At 42.0% G+C, this 17942-nt stretch overlaps 1 protein-coding gene and 1 long non-coding RNA gene across 5 annotated transcripts in view; one reads left to right on the forward strand and one right to left on the reverse strand.

Annotated features, from left to right (window-relative positions):
• Window positions 1-13673, reverse strand: part of LOC143941153 (uncharacterized) — a 32429-nt gene extending 18756 nt beyond the window's left edge. The window contains exons 1-2 of the long non-coding RNA XR_013263992.1: window positions 13558-13673; window positions 8993-9035 (exon numbers count right to left, since the gene is read on the reverse strand). This is a non-coding gene — a long non-coding RNA (uncharacterized LOC143941153). The remainder of the gene's footprint in view (window positions 1-8992; window positions 9036-13557) is intronic.
• Window positions 13674-13779: 106 nt separating this feature from the next.
• RUSC2 (RUN and SH3 domain containing 2) overlaps window positions 13780-17942 on the forward strand; it is a 117037-nt gene continuing 112874 nt past the window's right edge. For all 4 annotated transcript variants that reach the window (XM_077463172.1, XM_077463174.1, XM_077463175.1 and 1 more), the window contains exon 1: window positions 13780-13929. The gene's annotated coding sequence lies outside the window, so the exon portion shown is untranslated. The remainder of the gene's footprint in view (window positions 13930-17942) is intronic.

Consider the following 17942-nt stretch of genomic DNA (forward strand, 5'->3'; position numbering starts at 1 on the left):
CCACTAGCAGGGCGGTTTTAACCCCCGCTAGCAGCCGAAAAGGGGTTAAAACCGCCTGCAAAGTGCCGCTGCAGTGGCGCTTTGCCGGCGGTATAGCCGCGCTGTCCCATTGATTTCATTGGGTAGGAGCGGTGAAGCCGCTCCTTCACCACTCCAAAGATGTTGCTAGCAGGACTTTTTTTTACCGTCCTGCTAGCGCACCGCTCCAGTGTGAAAGCCCTCGGGGCTCTCACACTGGAGACACAGCAGCGGCTGTTTCAAGGCACTTTGTAGGCAGGGGCGGACTGACAACTCATGGGGCCCCCAGGCAATAGGAGATTATGGAGCCCCCGGGCAATAGGAGATTATGGGGCCCCCGGGCAATAGGAGATTATGGGGCCCCCGGGCAATAGGAGATTATGGGGCCCCCGGGCAATAGGAGATTATGGGGCCCCCGAGCAATAGAAGATTATGGGGCCCCCGGACAATAGAAGATTATGGGGCCCCCGGACAATAGAAGATTATGGGGCCCCTGGGCAATAGGAGATTATGGGGCCACACAGTATACATACACACACACATACAGTATACACACACAGACACACAGTATACACACAGAATACACATACACACACTGAAAAGGTACTGGAGAGGCGGGGCAGCTATAATCTTGAGATTTAAAAAAGATTTTTACATACTGTCCCTGGTTTTATTGAGGCTGGCAACCCTGATGGGGCCCCCTAGTGGCATGGGGCCCTCGGGCAGTGCCCGAGTGCCCCAATGGTCAGTCCGCCCCTGTTTGTATGCGCTATTTTGTAGAGCTGTAGCGCCTGCAAAGTGCCCTCAGTGTGAAAGGGGTCTAACTTGTAAACACCACATCTAAAAAAGAGGCCTGGTCTTATAGTGGTTAAAAATAAAATGTTGCCGTGCGTGGCTAAAGTGTTCGGGTTTGGCTAGAAGAAGAAAAAGATGGCAGTCCTAGATTGGCATCATGGATGTGCAGCCAACAAATCTGCAGCAACTGCATGATGTTATCATGTCACTATGGACCAAAATCTCTGAGGAACGTTTCCAACACCTTGTTGTATCTATGCCATGAAAAACGAAGGCAAAAAGGGGGTCCAACCCAGTACTAGCAAGGTATACCTGATAAAGTGGCCAGTGAGTGTAGACTTTTATTGGGGTGCGTTTAGGGCCTTAGGCAAAAAAACAAAAACAAAAAAAAACGCCAAAAGTTTCCAAAACGTCAGTTTAGGAGCAGCATTGCGAATGAGGCCTAAGTGGCGTTCCTGGGTGCTGTCCTGTCTGTCACGCACATCCAGCGGTTTGCACCGCTGTCAGGATCCCCTCCTCCTCCTCCTCCCGGCCTGTGTGAGAAATGTCTGGAATGCGCTGTGACGTCCTGACATAAACACATGGAAAAATCACATCGGGGGAATTTTCAGCAGGCGGCCAGGAAAATCCTCCCATCCTGTCTGGGCTGGGAACAGCCTGTGCCTGAGGAGAGAGGGACATGGTGGGATATCGGGGCCTAATACGGTTGCCATGCCACCTCATCCCTTTAAACCCGAACACATATTAATTACACAGGTTCTGTGGCTGATTAAGGTGGTAATTAAACTCACTTGGTGCCTTATCTGCATATAATTAGCCTCAGAACCTGTGGAATTTATATGTGTTCAGGTTTAAAAGGATGAGGTGGCAACTCTAGGGCCTAGTCAGAAATGTAAACACTGTGTCTGTTATCCATAGCAACCAGTCAGAGGTTCACTACGTTTTACTTTTCCCTTTAGCAAATGATAGTGGAAATCTGATTGCCAGTTCTCTTCTGATTTTTGGGATGTGAATGGAGTTGTTGCCGATAGCAACCAGAATACACAAAGGTGGTAGAAGCAGTATGGTCGCTACGGGCAAAGGCTTGGCTTTTTATACCCAGTTTTCACATTCGGGCCTACAAACCATTTCAGTTATGAGTGGGAATCTTTTTTAGGCTGGCTTTATACCGACGCGTTGTGGTAACATGCGTTTTATTGTGTGGTACTGCAATGCACTGATGTAAGGGGGGCTCTGATAGGGACCCTTAATCTAAAGAGGGGGATGGGGGCATCGGTAGGGACTCTTGATGTAGAGGGGCTTTGATAGGGACCTTGATGTAAGGGAGGATCTGATAGAGACCCTTGATGTAAAGGGGACTCTGATAGGGACCCTTGATGTATAGGGGACTCTGACTGGGACCCTTGATGTAGAGGGACGTTGATAGGGACTCTTGATGTAAGGGGGGACTCTGATAGGGACCCTTGATGTAAGTCGGGGACTCTGATAGGGACCCTTGATGTAACGGGGCTCTGATAGAGACCCTTGATGTATTGGGGCTCTGATAGAGACCCTTGATGTATAGGGGACTCTGACTGGGACCCTTGATATAGAGGGATGTTGATAGGGACGCTTGATGTAAGGGAGACTCTGATAGGGACCCTTGATGTAAGTCGGGGACTCTGATAGGGACCCTTGATGTAACGGGGGCTGTGATACAGACCCTTGATGTATCGGGGCTCTGATACAGACCCTTTATGTAACGGGGCTCTGATAGAGACCCTTGATGTATAGGGGACTCTGACTGGGACCCTTGATGTAGAGGGACATTGATAGGGACTCTTGATGTAAGTCAGGGACTCTGATAGAGACCCTTGATGTAACTGGGCTCTGATAGAGACCCTTGATGTATAGGGGACTCTGACTGGGACCCTTGATGTAGAGGGGCGTTAATAGGGACCCTTGATGTAAGGGGGGACTCTGATAGGGACACCTGATGTAAGTCGTGGACTCTGATAGGGTCCCTTGATGTAACAGGGTTCTGATAGAGACACCTGATGTATAGGGGACTCTGACTGGGACCCTTGATGTAGAGGGGCTTTGATAGGGACCCTTGATGTAAATTGGAGACTCTGATAGGGACCCTTGATGTAAAGAGGGGGGACATCGGTAGGGACCCTTAATGTAAAGAGGGGGGATGGGGGCATCGGTAGGCACCCTTGATGTAGAGGCTTGACTTTTTATACCCAGTTTTCACAGTCTGGCCTACAAACGAATTCAATTATGAGGGGGGAATCGTTTTTAGGCTGGCTTTATACCGTCGCATTGTGGTAACATGCGTTTTATTGTCTGGTACTGCAATGCACTAGTGGTGACACGTTGGGGGCACCATTCATTTTGAACCTTGTAAATACAATGCAAAAACCTTACAGCTCCACCACAACTTGGGTTGCCACTTCATCCCTTTAAAACCGAACACATATTAATTGCACAGTTTCTGTGGCTGATTAAGGTGATAATTAAACTCCCTTGGTGCCTTATCTGCATGAAATCAGCCACAGAACCTGTGTAATTCATATGTGTTCGGGTTTAAAGGGATGGCAACTCTAACCACAAGGCACAGATGGGAACCTAGGCACAGCCTTGAAAAACAAGTTTCCTTTCCAATTTTCTGTGTGCTGTGGAGTTTTGCCAGAATGGTGCCCATTCACATCAGCGAGCATGTGCAGGGTTGTGTAGTGTTGGTGCAATGTGCTGTTTTATGGTACTATTTACCTTATTGGCTCAGTGCAGGGGTCTCCATACTATAGCCCAGTGATGGCGAACCTTGGCACCCCAGATGCTTTGGAACTACATTTCCCATGATGCTCAACTACACTGCAGAGTGCATGAGCATCATGGGAAATGTAGTTCAAAAACATCTGGGGTGCCAAGGTTCACCATCACTGCTATAGCCTGTGAGCCACAGCTGGCTCACAAGTGGGGTTGGTGACTGATCCTCCATGCACAGAGGATTTAGATGGAGCGTCCCCCGTGCCGCAGTCTCCAGCACAGGTCTGATGGGGACCCTTAATGTAAAGGGGGGGACTCTGATAGGAACCCTTAATGTAAAGGGAGGGGGCTCTGATAGGGATCCTGATGTAAGGGGGGCTCTGATAGGGAGTCTTGATGTAACGGGGGCTCTGATAGGAACCTTTGATATAAGGGGGCTCTGATAGGGACCCTTGATGTAAGGGGTGGTCTATTAGGATTCCTTGAAGTAAGGGGTGGTCTGGATAGGGATACTTGATGTAAGGGGGGCCCAGATGAAGACCCTGATGTAAAGATGGGGGCTTTGATAGGGACCCTAATATAAGGGGGGACTCTGATACGGGCCCTTAATGTAAAGGGGGGGGTGGGGGCATCGGTAGGGACCCTTGATGTAGAGGGGCTTTGATAGGAACCCTTAATGTAAGGGAGGATCTCATAGGGACACTGGATGTAAAGGGGACTCTGATAGGGACCCTTGATGTAACGGGGCTCTGATAGAGACACTTAATGTAAATAGGGACCTTTGATGTAACGGGGCTCTGATAGAGACACTTGATGTAACGCGGACTCTGATAGGGACCCTTGATGTAAGGGGGGACTCTGATAGGGACCTTTGATGTAAGTTGGGGACTCTCATAGGGACCCTTGATGTGTGGGGGGCTCTGATAGGCACCCTTGATTTAGAGGGAGTCTGATAGGTACCCATGATGTAAGGGGGACTCTAATAAGGACCCTTGATGTAAAGGGACTCTAACTGGGACCCTTGATTTAAGGGGGCTCTGATAGGAACCTTTGATGTAAGGGGGCTCTGATAGGGACCCTTGATGTAAGGGGGAGTCCTATTAGGAACCCTCAATGGAAGGGGTGCTCTACATAGGGATATTTGATGTAAGGGGGGCTCTGGATAGTGACTCTTGATGTAAGGGGGGCTCTGATAGGAAGCCCTGGTGTATTAGGGGGGCTCTGATAGGGAGCCCTGATGCAAGGGGGTCTTTAAAAGGCACCCTTGATGTAAGGGGGGCTCTGATAGGCAACCTTTATGTATGGGGGGCTCTGATAGGGACCCTGATGTAAGGGGGGCTCTGATAGGGAACCCTTGATGTTAGAGCAACCTTTGATGTAAGAGGGACTCTGATAGCGACCCTTGATGCGGGGGCTCTGATAGGGACCCATGATGCAGGGAGGGATCTCTGATAGGGACCCTTGATGTAGCGGGTGGGGTGGCTCTGATAGGGACACTTAGTGGAATATCATACAAGGGCCAGCTTACCAAGCAGCATGGTTTGAATGTAGGGCAAAACAGAGAACAGAGTCTTTTGTAAATGCACTTGTCATCAAAAGTATTATATAGATTGTGTTCACATTGCTGCGCTGCACTGCAGAGTGCTTTTAAAAAGTGCTCAGACCCGCTTTCATGCGTCTATAGAAGTCAACAGTAACACTTTGAAAAACATGTATGATGTATTTCCATGTATTTTCACCCCCTGGTAACAAGCTTAAAATATTATTTGCCCAAAAAAGAATGAAATTATAAACACGCGTCAGCCCATTAATTTCAATGAAATTCTGTGAGAAATGCGCCAAAAAAATTGCACAAATCGCGCTGCACCAAAACACAACGTACTTAAGAATCAATGGCACCCGGCGCACATCTTCAAAAGGGTTTTGGTGTGGCGCAATCTTAAAAAAAAATCATGCCGACACCTCCCTGGTGAAGACAAAACGCTCATCAATAATCCACTATATTTTTCGGCGATAATATCAGCACAGCCAATCAGTAACATGACGGACGCTCTCCCGAGGATGAGCTCTTAATTGTTCTATAAATAAACGATCGGAATGTTTTAGCTGGTTATGTTATCCTCGGCTCGGATGGCCGCCACTTCTGCCTTGGCAGCTGTCACCAACTTTGTTCCGAGCCGGGGTCACTAATGACAAGAGCAGGTGACATTCCCCGGGGTCCTGGGACTTCTCCTACCTTCTGACTGCAGCGATAACCAAAACATCTCCAAGGCCGCGGAAATGTTGCAAAAGCACGCTTGCGGTGGGTGTCATTATATCCTAAGCTGTCCCATGTTTCGACGCGCGTTTGTGGAGCAACAAAATGCGTAACGCAAAACATGCTTGGCTTGGTGCCAAAAACAAAAAACTTTACTTTGATGCGTTTGTTGGGAAGCCCATTCAAGTGACAGCGCAACAAATGCACTAAATAAGAGTTGGGGCGCACAGGTGTGCATGGGGCTTAAGATCACAGTCCGGAAACCTGGAGGAGATATCTTGAGGTGGTCATCATAGACCTCTGAAAACTCTAGTTTCCTGGCTTTCATGTTTATCCTGCCTTGGTGGAGTCACCAGCCTGGAACCAGCTTCTGACTTTCTCCAACTTTGTAGAACTGCATATAGGTGGGGTGTGGCGTGGTGCGGCAGCAGCAATAATTCACACAGTCAGGTGCAATAGAAAGCTTGTATTGAAGTAATGCAGCGACAGTTCACACAAACCCCAAGGGACACCTGCCCAACTGGGTACACGCATGGTTTCCAACAATGTGCAGAGAAGAGGTATTAGTCGGGTTGATAGAGGGCGGAATGTGGCCATCTTGTGCCCAAGCAGGATGAGGTCCAAAAGAATTGTGACGCTATGCTTTCCCTCCTCGTCAAGAACCTTTTTCTACCGTTAGTACTGCCGCTAACAGGCGGGGTACCCTTCCCAACATTGCTGACTCACATAAAGTGGGCCAAACCTGGGAGCCAGGGCCTTAAATAGGCTCTGCCTGAACCAAGATGGCTGCCAGGATCACCTAGGGCAGCAGGATCTGGTTGGGCGCTTCCTCAGTGACCCAGGAAACCATACAGGAAATGTTTTCCTCTTGACTTGCTCTCCAACTGTGATGCCCCTGTGGTTGAGCGCCACCTGCAGTGGAGAAAACAGACTGCACCTGCCTGAATGTAGACAGCTTCTGGGTTTGGTGAGCTAGAAAGTCATTGGGTCAGTATGACAGCATTTTCAGAGGGAGGTAAGCGGCCCCACCTGCCAGACTCACCCACTGAGTTCAATGGGGCCAAATTGCAACTTTCCCGGCAATGGAAAACTGAGATTTGATCATTTTAAAATGAAGAGAAAAACAAAAAACGTGTTTAGGAGTCATCATTTGAACCTCCTGGACATGTCATTAGCTGCCCTACCACCCTGATAAGCAGTGCAGCTGTATGAGAGTCCTCTGAAAGTATCTCTGCCCCTCTGCTCTCTCCTCCTATCAGCATGATCGACTATAAGGAGCACCTGGTGAGAGGTGCAGCAAAAATTTGTTTTTAATCCAGAAATTCCCACACTTTTTTTTTTTCTGCAGCTAAAAGTCCTCAGTGTGATGACCATCAACACTCAACCCACCTCCCCTGAGCCAAGGCCATCCCGGACGAACCCCCAACTTGTGACTGGACAGTGAAAAGAGAAGCAGCACAGCCATGAGCTCAGTTCTCTGTCACTCAGCTCTCTCCTCCTATCAGCACATGAACTGATTGGCTCGTTGTACTGCTTCTCCCTTTTCCAGTCTGAGATATTAACACCCTACCCACTTCCTCTGAGCCCAGGTCACACTCCAGCTCTGCTGTACAGTGACTGCAAGAAAGGCTGATACCAGGCCCCATCCAGGCACTTACACTTACATGATAGGATGTATTATTGATTACAGAGCTGCAATAATTTGTGTCTTTTATATCTGCCCAGAGTCCAGCTTTGGGTTTCTATTCCAATTGGAGGAGAAGGAGGTAAGAATTAGCGAATAAAGTTGTTGAAACAAATAAAAAAAAAATGGGCGCACACATCCCAGTCTCTTCCTTTAATGTCATTATTTGATATTCTGATTCCGGGTGCGGTCAGGCAATCAGCAGCGTTCAGTGCAAAAAAAAAAATCTCAGCCTCGTTTTTTTTTGTAGCTCAGCACTCCCAGCATGTAGTTGTTGTCAGTGATGTATTATGAGGTTTGTTTTGGATCAAACATTTTCGCTGCAATAGTAAAATCGAAGCCAAGACTGACACCATCAATTCAGCGTGTGAAAGTAACGTCGGTGGCAAGGGCCAGGGTTAAAGCGGAACCCCAGATAGATATAAAGGCACAAATGGATGCAGCTCTGTAATCATTACTGCATCATTAAATGTGTTTTTTGAATGTAAATACTTGAATGGGACCCTGTATCAGTCTGTTGGTGGTCCTGTACTGCAGAGCTTAGACTGGGAGAAGAAGAAGCAGCAGTATAAGGAGTCAATCAGTTCATGCACTGACAAGAAACGTGCTGATAGGAGGAGAGAGCCGAGAGATGAGCTTATCAATCTGCTGCTTTTTCTTTAGCTGTCCAGTCACAGGTTTGGGGGCATGTCCGGGATAACCTGGGCTCAGAGGAAGTGGGTAGGGTGTTAATATCTTAGACTGGGAAAGGGAGAAGCAGTACAAGGAGCCATTCAGTTCATGTGCTGACAAGAAGTGTGCTGATAGGAGGAGAGAGCACAGAGATGAGCTTTTCAAATGTGCTGCTTTTTCATTAGCTGTCCAGTCACAGATTGGGGGCATGTCCGGGATGACCTGGGCTCAGAGGAAGTGGGTAGGGCGTTAATATCTCAGACTGGTAAAGGGAGAGGCAGTACAAGGAGGCATTCCGTTCATGTGCTGACAAGAAGCATGTTGATAGGAGGAGAGAGCACAGAGATAAGTTAATCAATGTGCTGTTTCTCCTTTATTCAGTTACAGGTTGGGGGCTCGTCCGGGATGAGTTCAGAGGAAGTGGGTCAACTGTTTCTGGCCGTCATACTGAGGACTTTTATCTCCTGCAGAAAAAAATTCTATGTGGGAATCTCTGGATTAAAAATGAATTTTGCAGCACCTGTCTCCAGGGGCTCCTATTAGTTGAGCATGCTGATAGAAGGAGAGAGCAGAGAGACAGAGAGATGAACTCATCACCTTGCTGCTCCTCCTTTCACTGTCCAGTCAGGTTGGAGGGAGACCCGGGATTATCTGGGCTCAGAGGACGTGGGTCAAATGATGCTGGAAATCAGACCGAGGACATCTAGTGGCAGAAAGTCTGTACTTCTGCGATAGAAGGTGAATATTGCAGACGCAAACACAGAAGCCGCGTTCACTTTGTGGTGATCAAATACCTTTGAAAACTCAGATATTACCTTGCAGAAGTAGCTGTGGCATCATCTCTGTGCTGTAACTAGCCTGTGCAGAGAATAAATAAAAAGATAAGATAATAAGATAAAAATAATAAAAAAATCTAATTAATAATAAATAATATAATAATATAATATAATAATATAAGATACAGTTATAAGATAAAATAATAAAAAAATAAAATAAAAAAAAGCTAAAAAAAAACCTCAAAACTAATAATAAATAAGATACAATAATAAAAAAAATTTAATTAATAATAAATAAGATAAAATAATAAAATAATAAGATAATAAATAATAATACAAGATAAGATTATAAGATAAAATAATTTAAAAAATCGAATAAAAAAGCTAAAGAAATAAATAAAAATAAGATAAAATAATATTTAAAAAAATCTAATTATTAATAAATAAGATAAGATAATAAAATAATAATATAAGATACAATTATAACATAAAATAATAAAAAAAAGTAAGAAAAAAAGCTAATAAGAACTCAAAACTAATAATAAATAAGATAAAATAATACAAAATTAATTGAATTAATAATAAATAAGATAAAATAATAATAAGATAATAAATAATAATACAAAATAAAATTATAAGATAAAAAAATAAAAAAATCGAATAAAAAAAACTCAAAATATAAATTAATATAAGATAAAAATAATAGTAAGATAATAAAAAGGAAAAAAAAGTCAAATAAAAAAAAAAAATCTAAGGGCTGGTTCACATCAGATGCTTTACAGTGTGTTTTTTTTTAAGCATATCCAGAATGTACGCACACTCAATTTTCAGCCTAGTTCATGACCGTACATTCTGCTCCAGTACTTTCCAAAATAAAAAAGGATGGCAGCATGCAGTTTTTCCAGTGGAACGTGGCTAAATGCGTGTAAACGCATGTAAATGCACTAGTACACACATAAACGCAACTGGGAATTTTTATTTTATTTTTTTCAAGTGGGAAAAAATGCACTGTAATGCATTGCAAACGAATTAAGGATTGGTTTATAATAGATGCAGTCAGACTGCAGCATAAGCACAGTAGAGCCCCCCCCCCCCCCGGTTGCACTGGTGCGACTTGACATGCAATTTGACCGTTTCAAAGTCGCACCCTATTGTCCACATCAAAAGCAGTCAAATCAGTGCGACTCTGGCCGAGTAGGAGTCACACCGATTTTGAAAGTAATTCCTACACTACTTTTTTGCAAGTTCAGGTGCGACTTGCATAGACGTCTGAGCATGAAGTCGCACTGATGTCTTCCAAGTACCACCTGAAGAAGCACTGCTTTGAAATTGCGCTACTTCAAGTGAAGTAGCACAATATCAATGTTGTGATCGGTGTGACCGGGGTGAAAAGCTTATGCAAAAAAAATAAGAGAATTCTGGGGAGCCTAATTTACACCATTGCAGCGCTTTCATGTGTGTTTATAAAAAAAAAAAAAAAAAGCATACTGCATTTTCTGCACCAAAAACACGCGTAAATGCACGCAAATATACTGCAAATGTGCATGAATGTGCGCAAACACAGCGCAAATGTGAGGGAACTTGTAAAATAGAAATTTAAATTAAAAAAAATGTATTACAAATGCAATGAAAACGCACTGCAAATGCAGGTATGCGCAATAAAAAAGCACTGTAAACGCATGCAAAAATGCATGCAGAATTGCACAGGAATTGCAGAGATTGTGGTATAAATGAGCCCTAAAAATGCATATAAAAGCACATGCAGAAATGCATAGGGACGCTGGAATTATGATGTGACTGAGCCCCAAATTTAAAAAAAGAAAATACAATTATAATAAATAAATAAGCAATAAGATAACCTAAAATAATAAGATAACATTTAAAAAATCTAAGCGAAGGCTAAAAAAAATTTTTATAAAAAAAAAATAATAAGTTAAGATAAAATTTAAAGATAAGATAATAGAAAGACTTTAATAAAAATCTGAAAAAAACTGGAAATAATAATAAATAAGATAAAAAAATTTAAATAATAAGTTCAGATAAATTTAAAAGATAAGACGATATAGAAAAACACTAATAAAAAAAAACTCTTAATAATAATAATAATAATAATAATAATAATAAATAAGATAAAAAAATAAAATAATAATACATTATAAGTTAAGATAAAAAAAAAGATAAGATAATAGAAAAACTCTAATAAAAATCTGAATAAACTCTAAATAAGATAAAAAAATGTAAATAATAAGTTTAGATAAAATAAAAGATAAGATGATAGAAAAACTAATTGAAAAATGGAATGAAATGGAATGCATGCAAAAATGCATGCAGAAAAGCAGTAAATGCAGAGATTGTGCTGTAAATGAGCCCTAAAAATGCATGTATGTGCACATACAGAAATGCATAGGGAGGCTGGAATTATGATGTGACTGATTAAATTAACCAAATCAAATAAAAAAAAATAAAAAAATAAAGTTATAATAAATTAAAAAATGATAAGATAGCCTAAAATAATAAGATAACATTTAAAAACTCTAAGCGACGACTAAAAAAAAAAATCGAAATAATAATAAATAAGTTCAGATCAATTTAAAAGATAAGACGATAGAAAAACACTAATAAAAAACTCAAAATGATAATAAATAAGATAAAAAAAAAAATAATAAGTTAAGCTAAAATAAAAAAATAAGATAATAGAAAACTCTAATTAAAATCTGAAAAAACTTGAAATAAGATAAAAAAAATAAAATAATAAGTTAAGCTAAAATAAAAAAAAATAAAAGATAATATAAAACTCCAATAAAAATCTAAAAAAATCAAAATAATAATAATAAATAAGATTTAAAAAAATGAAATAATTAGTTTAGATAAATTTAAAAGATAAGACAATAGAAAAACACTAATAAAAAACTCTAAATAATAATAAATAAGATAAAAAAAATAAAAATAAGTTTAAGATATAATTAAAAGATAAGATAATAGAAAAACTTTAATAAAGATCTGAAAAAAACCTCAAAATAATAATAATAAATAAGATAAAAAAATGAAATAATAAGTTCAGATCAATTTAAAAGATAAGACAATACAAAAACACCAATAAAAAACGCGAAATAATAAATAAGATAAAGATAAGATAAAAAAAATTAAATAATAATAAATAATAAGTTAAGATAAAATTAAAATATAAGATTGTAGGACAGGTTGTGCCTTGTAATAACAGCTGCACCATCTTTTGCTTCCTTCTTCAGTGCTTTTGTCAGTGTTCTGCCCTGAATTGCCCCAGTCTGGCGTTTTCTGATAGCAGCAATCATATGAGATAAACTTTAACAAAAATCAGAAAAAAATCTAAATAATAAATAAGATTAAAAAAAAAAAATAATAAATTCTGTTACATTTAAAAGATAAGACGATATAGAAAAACAATAATAAAAAACTATTAATAATAATAAATAAGATAACTTATAATTATTTGTTTTATCTTATTTATTATTATTAAGAGTTTTTCCAGATTTTTATCAGTTTTTCTATTATCTTATCTTTTTTTTTTAATCTTAACTTGTCTTTTTTTTACTTATTTTTTAAGATTAAAAAAAGGATAAGATAATCTGAAAAAAACTGTAAATAATAATAACTAAGATAAAAAAAAAGTTTAGATAAAATAAAAGATAGGATGATAGAACAACTCTAATTAAAAAGGGAAAAACCGGAAATAGGATAAAAAGATAACATAATAATAAGATAAAATACAAAGATAAGATAATAGAAAAACACTAATAAAAACTGAATGAAATTAAATATAATAAAATAAGATAACTTATATATTTTTCTTTATCTTATTAAGAGGTTTTTTTCAGATTTTTATTAGCGTTTTTCTATTATCTGATCTTTTTTTTTAATCTTAAATTATATATATTTTTTTTAAGATTTAAAAAAAAGATAAGATAATCTGAAAAAAACTCGAAATAATAATAACTAAGATCAAAAATAAATAAATAAGTTTAGATAAAATAAAAGATAGAATGATGGAACAACTCTAATTAAAAAACGGAAAAAAACTCTAAATAATAATAAATAGGATAAAAAGATAACATAATAATAAGTTTAGATAAAATACAAAGATAAGATAATAGAAAAACACTAATAAAATTAAATATAATAAATAAGATAACTTATATATTTTTCTTTCTCTTATTAAGAGGTTTTTTTTCCAGATTTTTATTAGAGTTTTTCTATTATCTTATCTTTTTTTTAATCTTAAATTATAAAAAAAAAAAGTAAGATTTAAAAAAAAGATAAGATAATCTGAAAAAAAACTCTAAATAATAATAACTAAGATCAAAAATAAATAAATAAGTTTAGATAAAATAAAAGATAGGATGATGGAACAACTCTAATTAAAAAAACGGAAAAAAACCCTCTAAATAATAATAAATAAGATAAAAAGATAACATAATAATAAGTTTAGATAAAATACAAAGATAAAATAATAGAAAAGCACTAATAAAAACTGAATAAAACACTAAATAATAATTAGGATAAGAAATAATAAGATAAGATAAAATGAATAATAAAAAAAGGCAACACTTGACAATATCTGACAATACCTGCTACTGTGTGTCATTATGTAACTGATCCTAGTGGTGAAGTGGTGAGGAGGATGGAAGGAGTTAACGTTGCCTGTGCACCTCCTCTCCATCCTCCCCTCCTCTCCTCTCCCTCTGCATCCCTGCTACCTTGCAGCCTCTCCCTCCTCTCCTCTCCTCTCCCTCCTCTCCTCTCCCTCTGGTCCCCCAGCCATCATCTCCCTGGGCAGAGGCTGAGCTGACGTCACAACAGCTGCACTGGCAGGGCTGTGTGATGGTGGGATGGTGCCGTCTTCCCTCTCCTCTGCCAGGAATGTCTTGAAGGATCCACACAAGGAGCCATGTTAGGAAGAGAAAGGAGCTGTGCCAAGGGACAGTAGGGGCCCCCAGGAGGTAAGGATAATAGGGGACGGGCAGGCGGCGCCGTGTCCTTGTACTGTCAGTGGAGAGGTGACAGCTGCAGGCGCCTCCAGGCTGCCAGCCACATAAAAAGAAGGGGGCTCTTGGATTGGATATGGCCGTGCCTGTTTATGTGTCTCCTTTGTGCGTTACACACCGGCGGTGTCACCTTGTGCAGCGCCATCCACCAATTTTTCTTAATCTGCGCTCTATGTAGGCTCTTGCTTCTGTCGCTTGTGCATTTTTCTGTGTCAGCAGTTTACGCGTGTGCCTGCGTGTTTTGTTTGTGTTGCCGTCTCAGGGTGTGCGGGGAGGGGGGATGACGATGCTGAGTTTTGCGTTCCTTTGTATATTTGGCTTTTTTTTATTTTTTTTATGATGTCTATTTAATTTGAAGACACCTAGGAGACACCAAGCCTGGGGCGTAGCTATACCACCCCTAAGAAAAAAACAGGTCCTTGTTGTATCTCCTGATTATTATTACCTACCGTACACACAAAGGCCTCATGGATCGAATTTATTGGGTCTGGAGACCTTATCTAGCTGATGCGTTCTGCTACTGGTGCAATGAGGGGGAAATGCATGATCTCAAAAGGGTCATAGATGGGCCCTGGAGGGCCATAATGGCCTCCGTTTGCACCTGCTGTGTGGACGCACATGGGAGAACATCAGATGCCTTGGGCAAGTCTGGATCTTTATAATTCTAGGTGGGCTTGGGGGTTTAACCATGGCTACTGGGGGCTCTGTTGGTAGGCCTTTCTTACTTGGTGGTCCAAGAGCAACTGCTCCATCATTTGGGGCATGGGGCTATACCTACTGTAAGCCCCAGTAGCCCCAGTTCATTTATTGGTGTATGTTGCAATGTTAGTGCTCTTGCTGATTAAAGAAGGGCCATATGACATAGAAATGTCCTGTGTGGCCTCCACAGGCCTCGTATACTAATAAAAATGGGGTAGTTACCCTGGGCTCCCCAGGTTAGGAGGATCCACGACTAAAACCCCCAAGTAATCCCAGAGTCACGATGCCCATTGTAATAATCGGTGCAGTGGGATCTTTAGGAGAAAGGGTCCCTCTGTTCTGACTACAGCATTAGGCATTGACCTTCGCTGGTGTGAGTAGGACCACATGATATAGAAGCGCCCTGTGTGGCCTCCACAGGCTCGGTTTACTATTAAAAATGGGGCAGTTACCCTGGGCCCACCAGGTTAGGAGGATCCACCACCAAACTCCGTAAGTAGTACAGGAGTCTCATTGCCCAGAGGAAGGGTTCTTCTGCTCTGATTATAGCAATAGGCAGTGGCCTTCACTGACACGAGTGGGACCCCATGACTTTGAGGTGGCTTGTGTGACTTCCACAGGTCCACTTTAATAATAACATTGGGGCAGTTTCTCTGAGCCCACCACCAAAACCCCCAAATAGTCCAGGAGTCTCATTGCCCATCACCAAAATTGGTGCAGTGGGACCCAGAGGAAGGGTTCTTCTGCCCTGATTATAGCAATGGGCAGTGGCCTTCAATGACGCGAGTGGGACCCCATGACTTTGAGGTGGCTTGTGTGGCTTCCACATGTCCACTTTAATAATAACATTGGGGCAATTTCTCTGAGCCCACCACCAAAACCCCCAAATAGTCCAGGAGTCTCTTTACTCATCACCATAATTGGTGCAGTGGGACCCATAGGAAGGGTTCTTCTGCCCTGATTATAGCAATGGGCAGTGGCCTTCACTGATGCGAGTGGGACCCCATGACTTTGAGGTGGCTTGTATGACTTCCACATGTCCACTTTAATAATAGCATTGAGGCAGTTTGTCTGAGCCCACCACCAAAACCCTCAAACAGTCCAGGAGTCTCTTTACTCATCACCATAATTGGTGCAGTGGGACTTTTGAGAAGAACAGTCCCTCTGCGGCAATTACAGCAATGGGCAGTGGTCTTTATTGGCGTGAGTAAGACCGCATGACATAGAAGTGCCCTGTGCGGCTTCCACAAGTCCAGTTTAATAATAAATATAGAGCAGTTGCTCTTGGACCACTGGGTTAGAAAGGCCTACCAACCGAGCCCCAAGTAGCCTTGGAGTATTGCTGGCCATCACCATAATTGATGCCGTGGGATTTTTAGGAGAAAGGGCCCCTCTGCCCTGACTACAGCAATGGGCAGTGGCCTTCACTGGCGTGAGTAGGACCGCATTACATAGAAATTCCCTGTGTGGTTTCCACAGGTCCAGTTTATTATTAAAAGCAGGCCAGTTGTCCTGGGCTCACCAGGTTTTTTAGGGCCCACCACCAAAACCCCCAAGTAGCCCCAGAGTCTCATTGCCCATGGCTTTAATCGGCGCAGTGGTTTGAAGTGTCCCTTTGCACTGATTACAGTGACAAGCAGTGGCCTTTATTGTTTCGAGAGGACCACATGACTTAGAGGTGCCTCGTGTTACTTCCACAGGTCCAGTTTAATGATAAAAATGAGGCGGTTGCCCTGGGACCACCAGTTTGGGTGGGTCTACCACCAAAGCCCCCAGTAGTCCAGAGAAGTCTCTGTGCCTATCATTGTAATTGGTGCGGTGGAACCTTTGAGAGGAATGGCTGATTACAGAGCTGGACAGTGGCCTTTATTGATTTCAAATGACATAGAGGTGCCCTGTGTGGCTTCCACAGGTCTAGCAGTTGCCCTGGGCCCACCAGGTTAGAAGGGTCTACCACCAGAGCCCCACAGTAGCCTTGTTGTCCTTCTGCCGATCACTGTAATTGGTGCAGGGGGACCTTTGAGGAGAAGGGTCCCTCTATGGTGATGGGCACTGGCAAGTAGGACCACGTGACATAGGGGTGCCCTGTGTGGCTTCCATGGGTCCAGTTTAAAAATAAATATATGCCAGTTGTCCCAGGTCCACCCGATTAAGAGTGCCCACTACCTGAGCTCTCAGTAGTCCCGGAGTTTTGCTGACCATCTGACCATCACCATATTCGGTGTGTTGGGACATTTATGGAGAAGGGTTCCTCTGCACTGATTACAATGATGGGCAACGGCATTTATTGGCGCAGTGGGGCCCTTTCCTTCTAAACTCCACTAATGTCTCAAAGTAGGCTTTTGTCTCCAAAATCTAAGATGGGGGGGGGGGGGGGGGGGAGGAGGTTTGGCGTTATTTTAAGAAAAGGTGAATTGGTAACTCAAAAAATCTCACCCATGGGATATTTGCTCCGTGCCCACCCATTTCTTAAATTGGCCCAAGGAGACCTTTTATTTTATCATAAGAACGAGGTGTGATGGATCCTCGTTGCTTTCCGCTATGACTTAGCACTGGTAAGATGGCATTTTGTAGTATTACGTCACTGTGCCCAGAAACATCTGATGGGAGTTGTAGTCCTTTCCCCCTATGGGCCTATGGCTTGTGCATGGTGCAGGGTCGCATGCCGGGACTTACAGTCCACCCACACACATCTTTTCTGCAGCACCTTTTTGTAGCTGAACTCCAGGAAAGTAGCGCAATCTACAGCTCGGAGACAGTTGTGTGAACTGTCATTGTGTGAATAGACTTCAGTTCTGTTTGGTCAGTTCAATGATCCAGGCACTCCTTCCAGATAGCACAGCCTGACCTCCACTGCTGCGCATTGTGCCACCATGGCATGTACAAATGGGGACTTTCAACCAATTTCCTTCCGCTAAAGATTACAAAACATATCTGCTCGTCGGTGGTTAAAACCGCACGATACTTGCCGACCGTTTATATGGCTAGTATTACAGCCCGCTAATTGGACAATGAAGGAGTAGCAGAATGTTGATAAGGTCACTCCTCTGCTCTCCCCTCCTGAAAGCATGTCCAGAGTGTTAGACTGACAGCAATGCTTGATGCTGATTTGGCTTGGAGTCCTGCCCCTTCCAATTCCAGTGCTACAGGAAGCTGAAACAAAGACAGATTCATATGAGCTGCATAAAATATATCTGTAATAAATGGAAGCGGGGGGGCAGGTTTCAGCTTTACAAAGTCTTGAACTGTATTGGAACGTAGACTGTGTT

This window comes from Lithobates pipiens, unplaced genomic scaffold (genome assembly GCF_037356315.1).
Source record: "Lithobates pipiens isolate NorthernLeopardFrog02 unplaced genomic scaffold, aLitPip1_a1.2 Scaffold_3, whole genome shotgun sequence".
Lineage (NCBI taxonomy): Eukaryota > Metazoa > Chordata > Amphibia > Anura > Ranidae > Lithobates > Lithobates pipiens.